General features: G+C 36.0%; 1 protein-coding gene across 1 annotated transcript in view; it reads left to right on the top strand.

Moving 5' to 3' along the window:
• The window catches only part of Kiaa1217 (KIAA1217 ortholog), a 761,286-nt gene that overhangs the window by 312,084 nt on the left and 425,625 nt on the right, over positions 1-23,577 (top strand). The gene's annotated exons all lie outside the window — the stretch shown is intronic.

Here is a 23,577-nt window from a genome sequence, read left to right as displayed (position 1 = left end):
CTGCTCCTCTTCTGCTGGTGGGTCGCAGGCCCGCCTACCTTGCAGGAGTGATTGGAAGCTCTGTCCCGCCGCGGGCCACTGGGCCTTTTCTATCGGTGGTCACAGTTCCGCCTACCTGGCAGGCGCGGGGGTTGGGGGGCGGCTCTGCCCCTCAGCAGGCCGCTGGGCCTGCTCTGTGGATGGTCACAGTTCCCTCTACCTTGCCGGCGCAGGGGGAGGGGGCGGCTCTGCCTCTCAGCAAGCTGCTGCTCCTCTTCTGCCGGTGGGTCGCAGGCCCGCCTACCTTGCAGGAGTGATTGGAAGCTCTGCCCCTCTGCGGGCCACTGGGCCTTTTCTGTTGGTGGTCCCAGTTCCGCCTACCTGGCAGGCGCGGGGGGTGGGGGGCGGCTCTGCCCCTTAGCAGGCCGCTGGGCCTGCTCTGTGGGTGGTCACAGTTCCCTCTACCTTACCAGCGCAGGGGAAAGTTAATCTTTTTAAAAGCCACTTGTTTCTTGTATACCAGCAATGAATAATTGAAACTTATAATTAACATATCATTCACATAAGCCCCCCCCAAAAGTGAATATTTACATATAAATCTAAATATACGAAAGAAACTGAAAATTCTGATAAATCAAAGATCTAAATAGATACCATATTCATGGCTAGGAAGATTCACTATTGCCAAGATATCAGTTCTTTCCAACTCTATCTCCAATTCATTGCAGTTCCGAAGAAAATCCTAGTGAGTTATTTTGTTGATATTAACAAACTGATTCTACAGTTTCCTTGAAAGGCAAAAGATCCAAGTAGCCCCTGACATGACCCAACCTCAGATTTACTATGGAACTACAGTAATCAAGACAGAGTTGTGTTGGTGAAAGAACAGGTAGTTGGAACAGAATGAGTGGCACAGAAATAGACCCATACACGTGTAGCCAGCTCATCTTTAACAAAGAAATAGAGACAAATCAATGGAATAGCTGTTCAACATTTGAACTTATACACACACATACACAGACATATTCCTTTCACAAAAATTAACTCTAGACAGATATTAGACTTAAGTGTAAAACCCCAAACTATAATACTTCTAGAATATGACACAGGAGAACTTCTTTTAGTCATTTAATACCTAAAAGATTAAAATCACTTAAGACACTATACTAATTGCAAGTATCATGAAAGGAAAAGCTAATAACTGAACTTCATTGGTATTCAGAACTTATTATCTGTGAAAGACACTAAGAAGAGAATGAAAAGATAAGGCACACACTGAGAGAAAATATTTGCAAAACACACATAGGATAAAGAACTCACATCCAAAACATACAACACTTAAAATTCAACAATAAGAAAACAATCCTTGTTTCTAAATGAGCAAAAATTCCGGACACCTCACCAAAGAAGATAAAGAGGGGGCAAATAAGCATATGAAATGATGCACAAAATTCTATGACATAAGGAAATTACAAATTAAAACAACAATAAGATGTTATTACACACTTATTAGAATGCTTAAAATCAAATACACTGACAAAACCAAATACAGGCAAGAATGTGAAAATCACTGCTGCAGGGAACACAAAATGAGACAGTCTCTTTTGAAGAGAGTTTAGCAAAGTGCAAGACTTACAAAACCAAGCTTTCTTTGTAAGATAGACTTAGAAAACATAGACTTACCATACAGTCTGGCAGTCACAGTCCTAGGTGTTTACCCAAATGTGTTGAAAACTTATGTCCACACAAAAAACCTGCACATACCCAGCAAGGTGGCACAGCCTGTAATCCCTGAGGCTTGGGAGGCTTAGGCAGAAAGATCATGAGTTCAAAGCCAGCCTCAGCAACTGAGTGAGGCCCTAAGCAACTCAGCGAGACTCTGTGTTTAAATAAAATATAAAAAATGGCTCGGGTTGTGGCTCAGTGGTTAAGCGCCCCTGGGTTCAGTACAAAAATAAAAACCTGGTAGAGACTTTTGTCAAAATGTCAGAAGTTATAAAGAACCAAGATATCCTTCACTGGATGAATGGATAAACAAACTGCAGTATATTTATGCAGAGAAATATTGTTCAGAGAAAAAATAATTAGCCATCAAGCCATGGGAAGACATGGAGGAAATAGAAATGTGTACTGCTAAGAGAAAGACGACAGTTTGAATCAAACTCCTAGACACTCTATAATTGGTAAAACTACGATGGGACTGAAAAGATCAGTTGCTGCTAGGTGGCAGAGAAGAAGGAGACAGAAATGAGTATGTGTGTGTAGCTCTGGGGGGTTTTAGGTGGTGAAGCCATCCTGTTATTCTGTAGTAGTGGATCCTTAACATTATGCATTTACTGAAACCCACTCACCTGCACAGCACTCAGAGTGGACTCTAAACTATGGACTTTAGTGGATAATAAGATATAGTCATTGGTTCGTCAGGTGAAGATGTTAATAATAGAGAAGATTATTTGCAGGAGGAGAAGAGATATATGAAAGTCTGCACTTTCTATGTAATTTTTCTCTAACCCTAAAAAAGAAGTCTGTTATAAACATTTTTTCACAGGTATTCCTTACAAGAAATAGTGAAGAAAGTATTTCAGTCTTAAAGGGATTGACACCCAACAGAAATTTGAATTCAAAGGAGAAAATTAAATGTTTTGAAATGGTAAATATGTAGGTAAATACAAGATGGTTTAAAGTATTTTTCTTAATTTCTGTAAAAATCATGAAACTATATAAAGCAATAATTTAATGTACTATTGGACTTCTAACCCGTGTGTGTGTGTGTGTGTGACACATATACAACACATATATGACCATAATTGCATAAAGAAGGGGAAAATAATGCTATATTGGAGCAAAATTGGAATAAATAAATAAATAAAAATTGCATTAGATTATATTGAACTAAAACAAATATTATAAACCCTAGAGCAGTTTCTAAGAAAATAATTAAAAACTAAAGTTTGAAAATAATAAAGGAATTAATAATGATGCATTAATATTTCTTAACACAAATAGGGCCATGACAGCAGGCATCAGCCTAACTCTATCTACTAATATCAATGATTGATAGACTAAAATATGAATGGACTCCCATCCCAAGGCTAGGAAGGTAATATCCAACTATATGCTACATACAAGAGACTAAATCTAGACTTTCAGTCCTACATAGATTGAAAGTAAATAAAACAAAAGAACAAAAAGATGTACCATGCAAACAATAATCATAAGAAAGCTGATGTGACTAGAGTCATGTATGACAAGAATAATAAAAAATAAAAATAAAAAATAAAGATTGCTAGAAAAAAAGAGCGGTAATTTATAATGATAGAAATGTTGATATATTAGGAAGATGGAACAATTACGAATGTATATGCACCTAATATCGAAACCCCAAAACACATGACAAAAGAAAAAAATTGCCCATTCAACAATTGCAGTGACAAATTTCAAGATAAACTATAGAGGCCAATTTCATAGAGAAAAGGAAGATCACCCAAAAGAATGGCATTGGATTAGGTTCTCTTATCTCAACAGGAGCCACACACAGTGGAAGGACACCTGGAAGGAACTGAGGGACAGGATCTGTCATGCTAGACAGTGTGCTCGAGAATGAGAACAGAAGGAATGCTTTTATTTATTTTTTTTTCAAAAAATGAAAACTGACAGCATTTTCCACTAACAGAAACTCACTAAAAGGAGATGCTATATACCCCTCAAAATGACAATTTGATTAACTAAAGATTGAGTTGAAATTGCTCTTATCTATTTGTAAAAAAACTATTATATAGACAACTTAGACCTATAGAAATTACAGTATGTAATACAGTGTACCATGAGCAATTTCAACTCAATCTTTAGTTAATGAAAATTTGTTTTGTGTCCTCATCAATACTCTGTGTTTTTGTTTGTTTGTTTTTGTTTTTATTGTTGTTGTTTGTTACTAGGAATTTAAATCAGGGGCACAAAGAAATTTGGTCAAACATAGTTGCTTAGGGCCTTGCTAAGTTTTTGAGGGTGGTTTTGAACTCAGGATTGTCAGCCTCTCAATCTACTGAGATTAGAGTTGTGTGCTACGGCACCTGGTTCTATTTTATTTTTATATTGAAATACATATTACTTCTGAAAATGATTTATACTTGATATTAAGAAAGCATAGAATACCATTTTTCTCATAAACATCCCTCTTTTTTGTGGAAAGGATGTCATTTTCCTATTTCCACATAGTAGTGCCAGATATATACTTTATTTATCTAAATGGTAAGTTTTTTATTTTTATTTTTATTTTTTTATTTTAAAATGTTTTATATAACTTAGTTATGTATTAAAGCATATAATGAGAAGAGTGTTAAAAAATTATCTATAACTTAAAGACTCCAAGTTTACTCTTAGTGCCATACAGTCTAACTGAAACTCATAATACATGGGAATTGTTGGTTGGCTTGCTTTTCAGAAGAACAGAATTTGAGTCAAAAACAGTTAGGCAAATAATTCTATCCAGACATACAGACTTTGCTTACATTGTTTTGAAATCACTGCCATATTCTCACTCTCAAATGGCCAACTTGAACCATCCATAGTTAAGAATAATTTAAAAAGGAAACTGGTTCCATCAGTGAGTGTTCTGATGGGACAAATATGTGAACAGGCAGCCAGAAAAGTTTCATCTAGTGAAGATCTAAAGTCAACACTGTTGATAATTTGTGGCAACTAATTTGCTTCTTTATGGGTGTCTTATATTTAAACTCTTCATAATAGTATTACTGATCCCTTCTCAAAATCCCAGAGTTCTGTATCTTTTTTTTTATTGGTTGTTCAAAACATTACAAAGCTCATGACATATCATCTTTCATACATTTGATTCAAGTGAGTTATGAACTCCCATTTTTACCCCAAATACAAATTGCAGAATCACATCAGTTACACATTCACAATTTTCACATAATGCCATATTAGTGACTGTTGTATTCTGCTGCCTTTCCTATCCCCTACTATCCCCCCTCCCCTCCCCTCCCATCTTCCCTCTCTACCTCATCTGCTGTTGTTTAATTCTCTCCCTTGTTTTTCCCCCCCTTTCCCCTCACAAACTCTTATATGTAATTTTGTGTAACAATGAGGGTCTCCTTCCATTTCCATAGTTTCCCTTCTCTCTCCCTTTCTCTCCCTCCACTCGTCTCTGTTTAATGTTAATCTTTTCCTCATGCTCTTCTTCCCTGTTCTGTTCTTAGTTGCTCTCTTTATATCAAAGAAGACATTTGGCATTTGTTTTTTAAGGATTGGCTAGCTTCACTTAGCATAATCTGCTCTAATGCCATCCATTTCCCTGCAAATTCCATGATTTTGTCATTTTTTAGTGCTGCGTAATACTCCATTGTGTATAAATGCCACAGTTTTTTAATCCATTCATCTATTGAAGGGCATCTGGGTTGATTCCAAAGTCTAGCTATTGTGAATTGTGCTGCCATGATCATTGATGTGGCAGTATCCCTATAGTATGCTCTTTTAAGGTCCTCAGGGAATAGACCGAGAAGGGCGATAGCTGGGTCAAATGGTGGTTCCATTCCCAGCTTTCCTAGGAATCTCCATACTGCTTTCCATATTGGCCGCACCAGTTTGCAGTTCCACCAGCAATGTACAAGTGTACCCTTTTCCCCACATCCTCGCCAGCACTTGTTGTTGTTTGACTTCATAATGGCTGCCAATCTTACTGGAGTGAGATGGTATCTTAGGGTGGTTTTGATTTGCATTTCTCTGACTGCTAGAGATGGTGAGCATTTTTTCATGTACTTGTTGATTGATTGTATGTCCTCCTCTGAGAAGTGTCTGTTCAGGTCCTTGGCCCATTTGTTGATTGGGTTGTTTGTTATCTTATTGTCTAATTTTTTGAGTTCTTTGTATACTCTGGATATTAGGGCTCTATCTGAAGTGTGAGGAGTAAAGATTTGTTCCCAGGATGTAGGCTCCCTATTTACCTCTCTTATTGTTTCTTTTGCTGAGAAAAAACTTTTTAGTTTGAGTAAGTCCCATTTGTTGATTCTAGTTATTAACTTTTGTGCTATGGGTGTCCTATTGAGGAATTTGGAGCCCGACCCCACAGTATGTAGATCGTAGCCAACTTTTTCTTCTATCAGACGGCGTGTCTCTGATTTGATATCAAGCTCCTTGATCCATTTTGAATTAACTTTTGTGCATGGCGAGAGAAAGGGATTCAGTTTCATTTTGTTGCATATGGATTTCCAGTTTTCCCAGCACCATTTGTTGAAGATGCTATCCTTCCTCCATTGCATGCTTTTAGCCCCTTTATCAAATATAAGATAGTTGTAGTTTTGTGGATTGGTTTCTGTGTCCTCTATTCTGTACCATTGGTCCACCCGCCTGTTTTGGTACCAGTACCATGCTGTTTTTGTTACTATTGCTCTGTAGTATAGTTTGAAGTCTGGTATCGCTATACCGCCTGATTCACACTTCCTGCTTAGCATTGTTTTTGCTATTCTGGGTCTTTTATTTTTCCATATGAATTTCATGATTGCTTTCTCTATTTCTACAAGAAATGCCGTTGGGATTTTGATTGGCATTGCATTAAACCTATAGAGAACTTTTGGTAATATCGCCATTTTGATGATGTTAGTTCTGCCTATCCATGAACAGGGTATATTTTTCCATCTTCTAAGATCTTCTTCTATTTCTCTCTTTAGGGTTCTGTAGTTTTCATTGTATAAGTCTTTCACCTCTTTTGTTAGGTTGATTCCCAAGTATTTTATTTTTTTTGAAGATATTGTGAATGGAGTGGTTGTCCTCATTTCCATTTCAGAGGATTTGTCGCTGATATACAGGAATGCCTTTGATTTATGCGTGTTGATTTTATATCCTGACACTTTGCTGAATTCATTTATTAACTCTAGCAGTTTCTTTGTAGACCCTTTTGGGTCTGTTAAATATATTATCATGTCATCTGCAAATAGCGATAATTTAAGTTCTTCTTTTCCTATTTTTATGCCTTTAATTTCTTTTGTCTGTCTAATTGCTCTGGCTAGTATTTCAAGAACTAAATTGAATAGAAGTGGTGATAGAGGGCATCCCTGTCTTGTTCCAGATTTTAGAGGGTATTTTTATTTTTATGATACAGCTTATATCTTAGTTACAAAAGTTTATTTGTTCATATTATTATAAGATATATACTGTTTTCTATAACATCATAGCATCCAGCAATGTGTATCAAAATAATTTGTTGGAGTGTGGAAAGGGCAAGGATGGTTAATGAGAGTAGAAATAATGGTAGAATATCATGGACATTATTATCCATGGTACATGTATAAAGACACGAATTGGTGTGAATATACTTTGTATTCAACCAGAGACATGAAAAATTGTGCTATATATGTGTAATAAGAATTGTAATGCTGCTGCTGCCATATATAAATAAAAAATAATTTAAAAAATTAAAAATAAAAAGGACAATTTGAAAAAGTATTAAGTATTTTCTTATTGTGTATACCTCAGTAGTTTTTAAAAATCACTTATATTTCTACATAACAACAACAGATTCAAAAAATAGTATCATTTTCAATAGGACACTCGATACAGGTTATCTTGAAAATGTAAAAAAGATGCATAGATTGTACAATATTATAAAACATGATTAAAAAATCTTAAGGCTTAAGTAAACATGGAATAAAATCTAAAGAAGCAACTGTAAAACCATTACCAATTAAATTAATGAAGTAATATTCAACTTGTAGGGTATGAAGAAAACAGTAAAGGAGAATTAAATTGTGGAAACTTCTAGTACATAGGAAGGAGGAGTGGTTGAACTAATATTTTCTGGAAATCTTGTAATTATTCTTTTCTTTGCCTTTTATTTTTTATTGACTTCTTTTTACTTACACATGACAGTAAAATCCATTTTGACATAGTTATACAAGCATGGAATATATCTTATTCTAATTAGGACCCCATTACTGTAGGTGTACACAATAGTGAGATTCACTGTGGTGTATTCATATATGTATATAGTAAATTTATGTCAGGTTCATTGCACTGTCTATCCTTTTCCTATTCCTTCTCCCTTCCCTTCATTCCCCTTTATCTAATCTACTGAACTTGAATTCTTCCCTTTCCTGCCCTTAATGTGGGTTGGCTTCCACATATCAGCAAAAACAGTCAATCTTTGGCTTTTGGGGACTTAGTTAATAGTTTCCAGATCCATCCATTTACTGGCAAATGCCATAATTTCATTCTCCTTTAGTGTGTGTGTGTGTGTGTGTGTGTGTGTGTGTGTATACACCATATTTGCTTTATCCAGTCATCTGTTGAAGAACACCTAGATCTGCTCCATAGATTAGCTGTTGTACGTTATGCTGCTATAAACATTGATGAGGCTGCATCACTATAGTATGCTAATTTTAAATCCTTTGAATATATACCAAATAGTTGGATAGCTAGGTCAAATGGTTCCATTTCTAGGTTTTTGAGGAATTTCCATACTGTTTTCCAGAGTGGTTTCATCAATTTGCATTTTCACCAATGATGTACCAGTGTACCCTTTTCATCCTTACCAACATTTATTGTTGTCTTCTTAATAATTGCCATTCTGACTGAGAAGAGAGAAAAAATAATTAGCTTTAGAATGTTAAAGAATAAACATTTGTGTTTAAACGTAGTATAAATACACAAAAGGTAGAAAAAAAATAAAGACAATAAAAATCTAAGTAAAGCACAAAAACAAAATATGAGACTAGAAATAAAATATATTCATAGTCACAATGTAGTCACAATGTAAATAAACTGTTGATGTAAATCATTACATTAATAGTTTAAAGGAGAAAGACTATATGATAATCCCCAAAGATTCAAAAACCAAAGAATGTGTGATAAATTTCAGCAATCATTCATGGTCAAAACTTTTAACTTTTAATTTTAGAATATATACTTAAGCTGGAAAAAAGGATATCTACAAAAAGCAATGTCAAATATTATAACCAATGGAGAAATATTAATTTCCTTTAGGTTTAAGAACAAGACCCAGCTACTCTCTCTCTCCATTGCTTTTCAACATTGAATATAGCTATCACAATAAGACGAGAAAAAGGAATAGAAGACAAAAAGATTAGAGAGGAAGAAAACAAAATGTCATTATTGATTGTCAATCTGGAAAATCCAAATGATCATCACTATGTCATAAAACATTTCTATTACCCCCCAATTTCCATTGTGCCCTTCTGCAGTCAGTCTCCTCCATTCATTCTGCTCCTAAAAAAATGGCATCATATAATAGTTAGTCTTTGGTGTCTAACATTTTTCAGTTATAGCAACACTTAACATTTATTCATCTTATTTTGTTTATCAGGAAGGTATTCCTTTTTATTACTGAATAGCACTCTGTAGACATTTTTATCCATTCAGTAATTGATGGCTATTTGAAGTGCTTTCAAGTCTGGAGCCCTTATGACTATGGCAATGATAAACATCTGGATACATGTAGACATGTTTTTCTCTTGACCTAGGAGTAGAAGGGCTGGATAATAACATAACTGTCAAATTTTATAAGAAAGTGCTAAACTGACTTTCAAGGTGGTTATATCATTATATATCTATGTCACCAATATATGGGAATTCCATTTGTCCCACATTCTCATCAGTCCTTGAAAGTCAATATTTTTAGTTTCAGTCATTCTAGTGGGATTTTTAATTTGCATTTTCTGAGTGAGCAATGATGCTGAGCATGTTCTCATATGCTTATTTGCAATCTGTATATCTTTTTTAATGAATTGATTGCCAAGTGTTTTACCCATTTCTAATCAGTTTGTTTCATTTTTTTAATATTTTTTTAGTTGTTGATGGACCTTTATTTTATTCATTTATGTGTATGCGGTGCTGAGAATCGAACCCAGTGCCTCACACATGAGAAAAGTGCTTTACCACTGAGCCACAACTCCAGCCCAGTTTGTTTCATTATTGATTTGTAAGAATTCTTTACATATTTTAAATATCAGCCTATTATTAGATATGCATTTGAAAAAAATATATTTGTCTATGTCTTGTCTGTGTATTTTTTTAATATTTTTTTTTTTTAGGTGTAGATGGACACAACACAATGCCTTTTTATTTTTATGTGGTGCTGAGGATAGAACCCAGGTCCCGCCTGTGCTAAGCGAGCGCTCTACCACTGAGCTACAATCCCAGCCCCTTGCCTATGTATTTTTTAAAGTGTGACTTTTGAAGAGAAAAGAGTTTTAATTTTAAATACGTAGAATTTAATGACTTATTTTTATTTTGTAATTCATATTTTTTGTCTAGTTAAGAAATCTTAGTTTAACTCAAAATTACAAAGTTTCCTGCTATGTTTTCTCCCAGAAGTTTTATAGTTTAGGCTTTAAATTTAGATGTATATTCCAGTTTGAGCAGATATTTGTGTTTGGTGTGAGACAAGAATTGAAGCTCATGTTTCACTGATGAATACCCAACTATTCTGGTATGATTCACCTAAGGGTGTTCTTTGCCCTGTTAAATTGCCTTGATATCTTTTTTCAAAAATCTATTGCCCATATACATATGGATCTATATCTGGAATTTCTGTTGTGTTCCACTGATTTGTATGTCTATTCTTATTCCAAATACATTTTCTTGGTGATAGTCATCTTCAAGACTCAAATTATCAACCTCAAGAGATAGCTGTAAATTAAGACTTGAAATTGTGGAAAATACATCCTCTATTTTTGCTCTTCCTTTTCAAAGCTATTTTGGCTACATTTTACATTAAAAGTTCAGAATCAGCTTGCCAGTTTTTACATACAAGCTAGCTAGGATTACATTTATTGTTTCAATGAATTTAAGGTGAATTGGAGAATAACTGAAAGCAAAACCATAGCTAGTCTCCTAATGCATGAACATGGTATAGCTCTCCATTTACATTTTCCTTAATTTCCCTCAACAAAGTTTTGAGGCTTCTAGTGCACAAGACTTGCACATCTCTTATTTAATTTACCTCTAATTATTTCAACTTTTTATATGATTAAGAATGGCAGTTTGGAGTTTTGATTTCCAATTATTTTTTACTAAAATATAGAAATGCAACTAAATTCATATATTTTAATTACCTCCTGGGAACTTGCCAAAACTATTAGTCCCAGTTGCTTTATTATAGATTATTTTAGATTTTTCTACATAGACAATCATATCATCTATGAATAAAGGCAATATTACCTTTTCCTTTCTGTTCTGAATTCATTTTATTTATTTTTTCTTGCATTATTGAACTGCCTAAAACTGTCAATAAAATCCTGAATAGAAATGGTAAGAACAAGCATCTTGGTTTTTTTCCCAGTCTGAAAACAGTTAGTCTTTTACCATTTAGATGGTAGTTCTTTGTACATATTTCCAGAGTACTGGGTGGTGAGTTGATATATGTACACAATCTGTAATGATCAAATCATGGTAATAGTATTTGTATCCCTTTAAACATTTATCTCTTCTTTGCTTTGGGAATTTTTTAACTCCTTTGCTAGGTATTTGTAAGATATATGATAAATAGTTGTAGATGACAGTTACCCTAGTGTGCTGTAGAACAACAGACGTTATTCCTCCTATCTAACTGAAGTTTGGTGACAGTTATATTTTGGTACCAATTATCTGACCTCCCTCTGTTCTTCCTAACCTCTAGCGATCAATATTCTCCTTTCTATTTCTGTGAAATCACCATTTTAGCTTTTACATACTAGGAAGATCATGCAGAATTTGTTTTTCAATGTCTGGATTATTTCACTTAACATGATGTCACCCAGCTCTAGTCACTTGCCTCAAATGAGAAGATTTTGTTCTTTTTTTTTCTGATAATATAGGCTTTAAATAACAAATTAGAATATGTTCCCACTCCTTCTATTTTCTGAAAGAATGTGAATAGGATTTAGGCTGTGTTTATATGTGTCTGTTAATATATATCTTTAAAACAATTGTACATTTCACCTAAGTTGTTGAATTTATTAATATAAAGCCATTAGTTTCTTCCTGTGGAAATGTCTTTTTTCATACCTTATATTAGTAATCTGTGTAATTGTCCTTTGTTCTCAATTAGTGTGGCTTGAGTTTTATACATTTTCTTGATCCTTTCATAGAATTACCTTGCCATAGAACTTGCTTTCTCATATCTATTTTATTGATTTCTGTTCTTTATTACTTTTTACTTTATCTTTATTTTAAATTGACTTGAGACTTTAGCAAAAACACAATGTAAACCTATGTAATATAATATAATACTATAATTTTCCCTTTAAGTATGCTTTAGCAACATCAATTTTTATGTGTCATGGATTCATTTTCAGTCAGTTCAAAATATTTATTAATTTTTCTTGTTTCTCCTTTGCCCATGCATGAGCTATTTACATGTTAGCTATTCAACTTCCAAATACTTGGGAATTTTTCAAATATCTTTCTGTTACTGATTAATCCTGTTGTGACCAGAGAAAATTCTGCACATATATATCTTTATATCTCTGGGAAGCACCTCCTCTAATATTTCACCCTATTTCAACTTACCTTCTCTGAACTGTGAACTCTGTCTTTCCAACTCAGAGTGACTGCTGAGCCCTGTTCAGATTCCTTTAACTATTAAGGACTTCCTTAACCTGGAAAGTCCCTGCAGGCTGTGACCTGGAGCAGTCATTGAGTCTACCTCATTTGTTTTTGTTCTCTCAGAATCACTGTGCTGTGCTACACGTCACACAATGTCTGAAAACAATTTTTTTCAGACATGGAGACAATATCTGAAAACCATCTTGTCTGTTTTCCTAGTTGTTTAGAGAGGCAGGGTAAATCAGGCCTCTTTTATTCCACCATTACCAGGAGCAAGTGAAGAACTTAAATCAATTATGTTTCCTCACAGAGAAAAAATGGAGAATACAACACTAAAATGCCATTTTATGTATGAAAAATAATATAAAATACCTAGGAATATATTTAACAAAAGATGCACAATCTGTAGGATTTTATAAAACACACACACAAAAAAAATGTCATTTAATACAAAAAGGAAAAAAAATACTATGTTAATGGATAGGAAAACTCAATGGTATAAATTTATTTGCATATTTAAGGACTAGCCATGAAAATTTTAATAGTTTTTGTTTTACATGGAACTTAACAAAATGTTTATAAATTTGTATGTAAGAGGAAAGGATTAAGAATACCCAAGTACTCCTAAATAAGAACCAATCAGATATCATGGTTTGTAGTCAGAGTATGGTTTGCATAGTGTTTAATTATGTAATCTCAGGATTGTAGTAATCTCTATGGATTAGGCAATTTTTGGATTGAGTTTTGAATATTGCTTAGATACTTACAATCTGTTTCTCTGAGCTCAGCTTTCTCATTCACATAAATAAGAGTGCCCACTTCTCATGGTAAGAATAAGGAACAAATAAGTTTACATGTGAAAAGTGCTCATAACAATGGCAGGCATGTCATGAATATCTCTTTCTGGCACTTACTTCTAATTGTTAATGATTTCTTCTAATCATTAAGACAAGATAGATAGCACAACATATAGATAAAACATAAAATATTTGTACAAAATGGAAACTAATGACAAAGCTAATGTTTCAGATCTGTGGGAAAGAATACTTTTAGAGTGTGGTAAGACTAGTTCTATTTTGAGGGGGTGGGGATGAATACAGACCCTTTCCACACACTAAAAATCAACAAAACTCTCATCAACCATAGACTCTAATATGCTCATTTATTGTAATATACTTATGTTTTGGACAAATATGCAAAGTGAAATACTCATGTCTCAGAAATATACATGAATCTCAAAAAACTTAATGCTGAGCATAAAAGCAAATCACAGAATATTTTCACTTGACACTTTACATAAACTTTCTGAAAAAGAAATACTAAAATACACGCACACTTGTAAAACCATGAAAGAAAATAAAAGAATCATTAATAAATTCAGGATACTGTCACATCAGGGCACAAAGAGCATATGATCAACTGGACACACTTTGTTTCCTTCGTAGTTTTACAAATGTGAGAGTGTATTTTAGTTTTCCTTTTTTTAAACTTTACATATATGTGTCAAATGAAAATAAGTTGTATTTTTCTTCAGTGACTTGCTCAGCATTGTTTTGGAGGATTTATTTATGTATCTGACATTATAATTCACTGGTTTTCACTTTGTATGTTTGTCCAAAGACTTTAAAATGTAGTGTATTATTTCTAAAACTTGGCAATGTGCTCTTGTTTGTCCTTTGTACTGTTTCTGTCTTTACATTTTAGTATATATTCTTTTCCCATTTTCATATTTCAAAATTTTTACAAGTGATCTGAGGAGTACCAAAAGATCTGAGTGAGTATTATTTGTGGTGTATCAATAGTTTTCTGCTTTCATAACTAAATGTTATATTTGATATTTTAAAATTTGATTCTGTGAAGTAAACTTCTTGTTGTCACCTAAAAATAATTCTCCAAGTTATAAATACCCCATGAAGATCCTTTCCAGAAAGCTGGCTTTCAGTGGGTTAGAATTAGGGGTCTCCTGAGGACATAAAAAGAGATGTCTAGGAAGCAGGAAGAAATAAAGAGAGCTGAGGGCTGTGAAATGACATTAAAATATAATAGAAAATAAACTTATATTTTACAGTTTTTCTAGTTGCCTGTAGTGAATAATTTTTTTTTGTCTATGAAAATTTTTAAGGAAGAATGTATTCTCTGGATCATCCTATCTTAGGTTAGAGATGCAGGCTATCTCAGAAGAGAGCTTAGGGGGCCCATCTGGTTTAGTAAATTAGAAATGTCTGAAAGGCAGAATACCAAACCTCTCTTTAAGATATGTGCTGCTCTGTTTCTCTGCATAAATATCTACACTGCCTTGTTTGTGAACATGAGTCTGCAGAGATATGAGAGTTGTAGACTTTTCTCACTCATCATGGCATTAATTCTTCCTTTCATCAACTCTAAAGAGTATTTGGGGACTGGTAGGAGCTTTTGTTCCTTCCATAAAAACAAGTGCAGGGTGCTCAGTGGATTTTTTAGTTACTTATTCAGGAAAAATGGAACATTGTAGTTCAGTCATTTTTAGAATATAATTCAGGGAAAATTTTGGAAAGTCAGGGCTGAAGCATTTGCCAGAAAGGATTATGATGCAAAGGGGAAAAAAATCTCTTTCTCCTTTCGAATAGGAGTTACTATTTTTTTGTCTCCAAAACAAACAAAACACAAAGACAGAGCTAGAGAACCAGGTGACAGCAGATAAGATCTGAAAAGGTATTTTCAGATCTAGGTATAGAGCTCAGTGGTAGAGTGTTTAGCATGTGCCAGAGCTGAATTCAATCCCCAGCACCCACCTAGCTCCCCAAAAAGGTGTTTTCAAAATGGCCCTTTGATGGCTAGCTTGCCCATGACCATTAGAATGGCAGTATGCATTTATCTCTATTTAAGTGAGGCAGAGAGAGGAAGTAAGTTTCTGTATAAGGGCTTGCCATCATTTTTTGTTTTGCAGTGTGGCTATGTGACAAGGAGAGGGGACATGTTGAGTTTTCATGACAGCCATGGTGAGGCCTCAGAGAAAGAACTCAATCCCTTCTCTAGCAGAGAAATGGCAGAGTGACTCTGGCCATTTCCTAAATCTACCTTGTGAACAGGGCTTGCATGTGAACATTGCCCAGTCTACAGAAAGTTGGAGACAGGGAAGGATGATTGCCTGGCTCTCAGTTTCACAGAAAGAGTATTAATGACATACACATACAAATTCAAATAATCTTATTGTGATGAGATATACACAGCATAAAATTCCCCATTGCTGTCATTTTAAAGTGTATAGTTCTTTGGAGTTAAGTGCTAGACATTGTTTGCAGCCAATAGCATCACTCATCTTCAGAACTTTTTCATCTTCCTCAACTAAGACTCTAACTCCCCATTTCCCCCTCCTGGGCCCCTGATGCTACCATTCTATTTTCTCTCTATGAATCCAACTACTCTAGTTAACCTTGTATACATGGAATCACAATATTTCTTATTTGGTGATCAGCTTATTTTGCTTAGCGTAATGTCCTCAAGGTTCATCTATGTTGTAGCATATGTCAGAATTTCCTTCCTTTCAAGGCTAAGTAATATTCCTTTGCATGTATATACTACATTTTCTTTATTCATTTGCCTATGAACTTTGGGTTGCATCTATATTTTAGACATTGTGAATAGTGCTACTATGAATATGGGTATATAACTATTTATTATAATTCCTACTTTCATTTCTATGGGATATAAACCCACGAGGAGAGTTACTGAATGTACAGTGATTCTGTTTAATTCTTTGAGGAATCACCATATTATTATTCCCACCAATAGTACACAAGGGCTCCAAATTTTTTACATCCTTGCCAACGCTTATTTTCTGTTGTTTTGGTTATTCACACAGTATCAACTACAGTGAGTGTGAAGTGGTACCTCATTGTGATTCTGAGTTATATTTACCAAATAATTAATGATATTGAGCACCTTTTCATGCTATGGTCCTTGAATAATTTTTAAAGTTGTGCAATCTCATATTCCAAGGAATGAACTCTTTCTTAATTTCTCTCTCTCTCTCTCTCTCTCTCTCTCTCTCTGGTTTCAGTATGTGTAAAGTTTCTGTGCTTTGACTATGAAAAAGAAGAAATGTAATTTTTAAACACATTTAAAAACATGTGCATTGATTTTGTTAATAGATCACATGATTTTCAAAATGTTTAATGGATGTACTTTCTCTTTATTCTTCTCCATCAAAAGTTAATTAAACATACAGAATTTCCTCAGAAGCTTAGCACTTTCTTAGATGTATTCAATTTTGCTCCTTCACATAATGGTGTAGCCTATCTCCCACAACCATTAAATCAGAGCATTTTAAAACCTGTGGAAACTACAAAGAATTCCTATAGCATTTCAGAAAAGCAGCAGGTCCATGTTGTCTAAAGGTGGTTCCACATTTCCACAAGGGCCTGGACATTATGAACTGACCTGTTCTTCCTTTTTTCTTTTTTAAGAACTGGATCTTAATAACCTGAAAAATTCATTATGTTTGATGCTTTGTAATAACTAAGAAGCAAGATAATTTGAAATTATGCAAATGTGACCCCATCACCTTTCTTAAGTTACAGTGAAAGAATTAATAAGCTCATCTACTTGCCAAATGATCATTGCAGTGTTGCTTGTTTATAAGTTTTCATCAGTTTTTGCTGATGTTTTCCTTCTCAAAACTATGTAATTCTCTTTAGGAGTCTTTAAAAAGCCAAGGAGGGAATTCGGTCACCATTGCCTCATTTGCATTTTAGAGTGAGTGAAAGGTCAGGCCTATTAGTTAGAATCACAAGTATATTTAAAACCTCGTGTGAATACAATATTATTGCTAATAAGTAATAAGAATGACTTTCAGTTACTCAATGTTTTCAGGATTTTGTATTTTTTACCTTTTTTCTTGTTTTCATGTTTTTATTGGTGCATTACAGCTGTACAGAATGGTGGGACTCATGTTACATATTTATACATGTACACATATACAATGTAATTTTTCAACATCATTTCTCAATATTTCCCTTTTCTTTCCTCTTGTTATTTTTTGAATTATAGCTTTAATAATACCACTGGAGATCAACCTAATAAGAGCTTATCTTTACTTCAGGATTCTACTCTGAAATATAAAATTTTAACTTGCACTTAAAGCCAAGATAATTCTTAAAATGGCACATGGAAAACTGCCTGTGACTACAGAATTCCAGCCTCCATCACAACCTGGCTGTCTAACACATTTTTGTACAACTTTTCAAACCACTTCCAACTCTACTTGGTGGTTCAGATAAGTCATTCAGCCTTCTATGTATGGGAGCTTTCTGCAATAAAAAAAAAACAACAGAAAAAATTTCTCTTGGCATTGACAACTTTATAACATAATGAAACATGTCTTACATGATTTTAAGATTCTTTTACAATATAGAAGCACAGATGGGTGACATCATGCCACAAAGCAACTTTTATCGAAACCATTAAAAATGCTTTTTGAAGGACTTTTAGAATTTCTATAGCATTGACGAGGAAATTGAGGAATCTGACCTTATAAACCTTTGTTTTGAATCTAAGAAGCATGAAATATTTAAAAATTAGCTCAGACAGATTCAGTAATCTAAGCACTCAAACCATGCATCCCTATATCTTGCAGTCTATGTAAATTAACAATTCAGATAAAATGTCAAAACATGACATAAATCAGGTTGTCAGAGGTGGGCATCACTCCCATTCCCACTGTATTTTGTAATTATAATCAATATTGGATATTTATGGTGACCTCCATGAGACTTACCTCAAGTCACCAATTATAATAACCAGATATTAGGTAAATCCACATTTAGAATTGGAGCTAGAACAGAGTTCACCTTCTTAGACAAATAATGAGGCAAAGAATGCATATCTTTGGTGTTGAGACAGGCATCAAATTGACATTATCATTTATAAATGGTTTTAACTGGCTGCTACAGAATAGAACTCAACAAACAGCAGGTGACTCTGTCTGGACACCTGTTTTTATAAATGAAGTTTTTTTAAAAAGTAGCCGGTTTGTTCCTTTACACTTTGTCTATGGCTGTTTTCATGCTCCAGTGGCAAAGTGGAGTAGTCAAACAGAGACCAGAAGGCTAACAAAGCTAAACTTATTTACTATCTAAACCTTTACAGAAAAAAAAAAATTGATGAGCCCCAACTACAGAACATTCTGCTAAGATACCAAGCCAATCTTTAGGCACACCAAAATGGGGGGAAGATGGGTATTAGGCCAGGATCAAATAGGAAATAGGTATTTTATAATCGCTAAAATCATGACCTTTAATTCATGTGTTAATTTATAATTATCAAAGTGCTTTTATACTCATGAGCTCCTTTGAATGTTGAGACAACCCTGCAATATAAACAGGGCTAATAACACAACACCTTCTTAAAGGCAATTCAGCACCAAGAACTGAAGTGACTTCTCTGAGGTGCCATAACAAGTTGAGGCATTCTTTTTTCTGGAAGGGTGAGCTAGAGGTCAGACAAATCTTGCCAAGTTGTTTCTCTTGACACCTGGTCAGAAAGCAAGACCTGGAGGCAGGGATCAGGGAAAGGGCAAGAGTCTCTGGAGACAGGGATGCTTATGCGTGAGCCCCTCAGGAGAACTCGACTGCCACCCTGGAGCTGTCTCTGTCACTGACCTTTTCCACAGGCTTGTTGGCTCCACATAGGAAGCTGCTCCTCCAGATGGCAGCTGTCCCATCTGCTCCCCAGCACAGGATGTTGTTCTTCCAGATTGGAGCTGTTGGATTCCCAGGACGCTCAACTCCTGCACACATTCTATCTGGGCAGACTCTTGTAGCTACAGGGTTGCAGTGCCTTCTGGGGTTTGGCACACAATATCCATGATGGGAGAGGGACTCTTCCCAGGTCACCGCTGTGAGTAAACTGTTACTGAATGTTCACACTCAGTGTGCAGTGTGGACTGCCGCCAGACTTCTTGACTTATAGAGAAGAGGGCAGATTCTGGGGCCAGATTAACTGAGTTCCAATCCCAGTTCCAGAATTTATTCTTTCTGAATTCTTGGATGACTTTCTTTGAATGCTTCCATTTAACTCATATGTAAGATATGGCTATTATTAGCTTCTACCTCCTAGGGTTACTGACAGGGATAAATGTCCGAGGACAGTGTTTGGCATATAGTAAGTACACAATTAATGTTGGCAGTTGTTACCAGAGGCCAGTACTGCATCAGGGAGAGTCAGGACCCTGCCACAGCCTCTAGCATTTTCATCCTGGAAGACATCTTCATTGTCTTGTGGCACCTGGTGCTTTTATACCTCCAGTTGGGTCTACATTGTCATCTATCATTTCTTACTCAGGGGACATCCTGCAGGTTGAAGAAAAAAAGATCCATTCCATATCCACAACAGAAAGTGCTGGCCTACTGGGAAGACACCAGTCAGTCCAGCTTCTGAGGCAAAACATGGCTGCCTGGAAATGTGGCTGGGGTCATTTCAAAATCAGAGGTCATGGGGAAAACCCCAATTAGGCAGTGCACAGAACCCTAAGTATGTGGGGTTTCTCATGGACCTGGAAGAAATAAGAGAAAGTAATCTTAGTATCATTGTTCAGAACAAGAGAAGGTTTGTTTGGAGTTCTTAGGAAGAATTTGTTAGCTAAATGAAAGAACCAGTAAGCATGGAGACTTTGTGTGCCACCAATAAAGCAGCATCAGCTCATGCCTTCAGGATTTGGAAAACAGAATAGACTCTGAGAGATGTAAAGTGGCTCTGAGTTAAGCTTAGTTGAACTGGATATACACAGGAGATCCTGAAGGCCAGACTCCAGCTATGAATCAAAGAACTCATCATGGGTGGGTACTCACTGGTGTTAGATCCTGGGTAGAACCTTTCATAGACAGTTAGGGCCAAGCACAGGATCACTGCAGGCTGTGGACCTGAACCAGCCCCTAAGAGCAGTATCCCGGCAGCCCCCTTCTTTGCTGGGGCAGCCAAAGATCATCTTGGACCAGGGCTATGTAGAACGCTACAAGGCAGAATCCAGGAGCCATAGTAGAGGGCCAGAAGCCAGGAAGAATGTTCATGAGAAGAGTTAGCTGATGTACTCAAGCTGTATATTCCAAACATCATAATGTTGTCTCTGATAAGAAATAACATCTGTAAATGAGCCGTTCAAGGAGTGTGGCTAGAGGCATTCAGTTATGAAACTGAACAGAGATATATGTGGTGGGAGGAAGCGCAGAGGGACAAAAGCACAGTAACTAATTCAAGAGTGATAACACTGGTTCAATAAGATGTTCTGACACAAAGTCTTCAAGAAAGGGCTGTTGGCAAGGTGCAAAGTGTTGTATCATGCTGGGATTAGGCCATTGTGGGGAGATCCTAACCAGAAAAGGAACAAGCAGGGAAAAGTCCCTGATTAGCTAGGGAATGATCTTTGAAATCATTAGGACCTGGAGTAGAGGGGCATGTTGCTCATTAATCCCAGGAGAGAAATGATCTGCTATAGATTTACAGCAGCATCTTAGAACAAGCTTAGAGATGGGCATTATTTCCTAGAATGAGGCAGGGTTTCTTCTACATTCTTTGCTCTGAGGTCATTCAAAATTCAAACAAGTTCCTTGTGACATCAAGGTAGCTCTCTTACCTTTAGAACCAAACTAATGATAAAATAACATAGATTCTACAATTCTCCTCTACCTGTTAGCTTTTGTGCAAGGAAGCTGAGAGCCAAATTGATTTTCCTCTGTCTCCATTATTATTCACTTCTTATTTTAACTTCACACAAGTTTAACCTAATGCTGTATGTATTTTGCAGGCCAACTTCGATACATTTTTAGGAATACATAAAAGATTTTTAGAAAGTGAATAAAACCTTTCCCATTTCCATCTTTATTTTCACAAGGGTTTTGTTGGGCAGGTTTGGAACTAGATAACCAAACAAATGCTTCTTTGTCAACTTTCTTTCCTTTTTGTGGATTAAAATAAAAATATCCCATGCACTGTTGACCAGAGCCCCTGTGTTCTGACTTTGTGATGGCCTGAGGGTTTGAGGTACTCTAACTGACAGAGAGAACCGTGTAGTACCCTCCCATGCTTTCAAGCACTGACCTTGTTGATGAACCAATCTTATTTAAACAGATGCATGAATTTTGGTGCAGACAGGTGAAGTCTATTTCTTGAGTGTCAGGGGACTACATTTACCCCAAAATATTATAGCTTAAACCAAGCTTGGTCACTGAAACTGATAAGGTGACAAGTGACAAGGGTTTGGTGTTCTCAGATAGGTTCCCTAGGATACTCATAAGGGACCCACCATACAACCTGTTTACAGCAGATAGTTTCCACACAATGGAAGGAACAAAATAAGCAAGCAGTCCTGCAGGTGACCCAAGCCCTGAAGTGCAGCAGCATCAATAGGGCAGCCAAGAAAACGCCACCTGGCAGCACAGGAAAGGGAGGTAGCCGCAGGGCAGCTCTGAAAATAGCTGTTCCCAAAGCCTTCGGAGCAGGAAAGTTGCTTGAGAAATGCTTTGGTAAATTTCTGGAAATGCCTGTGGGCTACGCCGAGAAATTTTAATTCATTGGGCCTGAGGTAGAGCCCGGAAGGGTTCATTTTTTAATACTAGGTGATTCTGTGTTCTCTCAGGCTTGGTAAAACGGCATGGCCCAGAGACCATAGACCTGGCAACCCTCACCCCAGAGGTCCAGGCATCCACCTCATAGATGTACACACATATATACCATATATATGTATATATATACACACACACATGTATGTATTCATACATACATATCCTACTAGGTAAATACATATGCATGTATATATTATATATGTATTTTATATTTTATATGTGTGTGTGTAATATATATATTACACACACACACACATTTTCTGTTGGTTCCATTTCTCTGGAGAATCCTAATATAGTCCCCAACTCTACAAATAGCCATTCCATACTCACATTGATTTTTTTCCCTCTCCTTCATAAAATCAGTACAATTCTACTGGCCTGTGCTGAAGAAGGAGAGTATACTACAATGAGTTGTAATTCTTTCCCTCCCAAATGCTTCTCTCCACGTTGGATGGGTAAACCACCTGCTCTAAGCAGTGTTGAGATGCAGCACATTCTTTCCTGGCACTAGTCCTTCCAGCCAGCTTCCCAGGCTAAGGTCCACTGCCAGGTACCATGGGCTCTGAGTGTCATGTGATCTGGACACCTTGGGGTCCACGCTGTGCCACTGGTGGTTGTCATTCTGAGGCGGGAGTTGGGACTGTGTTCCTGGCCTTCAGCATGCTCACTTGGATGGTGTGTGAATGTTCCTGGTGACCTGAGCTCAACTCTGAGGCTCTGTGAGGCTCTCTGAAGTGGCCAAAGTTGGTTTCTTTTACAAAATCTATTTCTGAAATGAAAGCCGACAGCTAGTGTGATGACAGAAAGGAAGAAATGTGAGGGAGCCGCAGATAGCCTGGTTCTCAGCAGACAGAAAAGATAATGTGAATGCATTAAAGCATGGGCTGTCATATTTGGACAGAATTAAGAGTAAAGGGTCACCTACATTTTATGCTTTACTATTTAAGGGTTTGGATTTTATGATACAACAGTATTTGCAAATGTAGTGGTTCATTACATTCACTGAATATTTTTCTCCTAATATTAGGGGTTTACCTTCCCATTATTTTTTCCTAGTTTTATAGGTCTGAGGTCATGAATGTGATCCTACTGTGGACTTTCTGAGTCAGGATTTAAGCTTGTAACTCTGGTATATTTTTATAAGACTGTGCTAGACTCATGAGGAATCATTAAAACTGAATTTTTGGAAGGACAAGGTAAGGAAATTTGTATTTATTGAGTGCTACCACATGCCAGACAAGGTGCAGATTTGTCATCTCACTTTACCTATGTAGTAAGCCTAGGAGGCAATAATTACTATTCCAATTTTATTAATGAAAAGTTGGAAAAGGTCACTTGCTCAGGGTTGGGCCCACATTTAGAATTTAGAAGTAATTCTGTTCTAATGGATGCCAAAACCTGTACTCTTCCTAGCACATAATTCTGCCTCTGATAAAGTGCTAAGTAG

Source organism: Marmota marmota, unplaced genomic scaffold (assembly GCF_001458135.2).
Source record: "Marmota marmota marmota unplaced genomic scaffold, marMar, whole genome shotgun sequence".
In the NCBI taxonomy this organism is placed as follows: Eukaryota; Metazoa; Chordata; class Mammalia; order Rodentia; family Sciuridae; genus Marmota; species Marmota marmota.
Note: the sequence above shows the minus strand (reverse complement) of the source record. Positions and strands in the feature narration are given on the sequence as shown.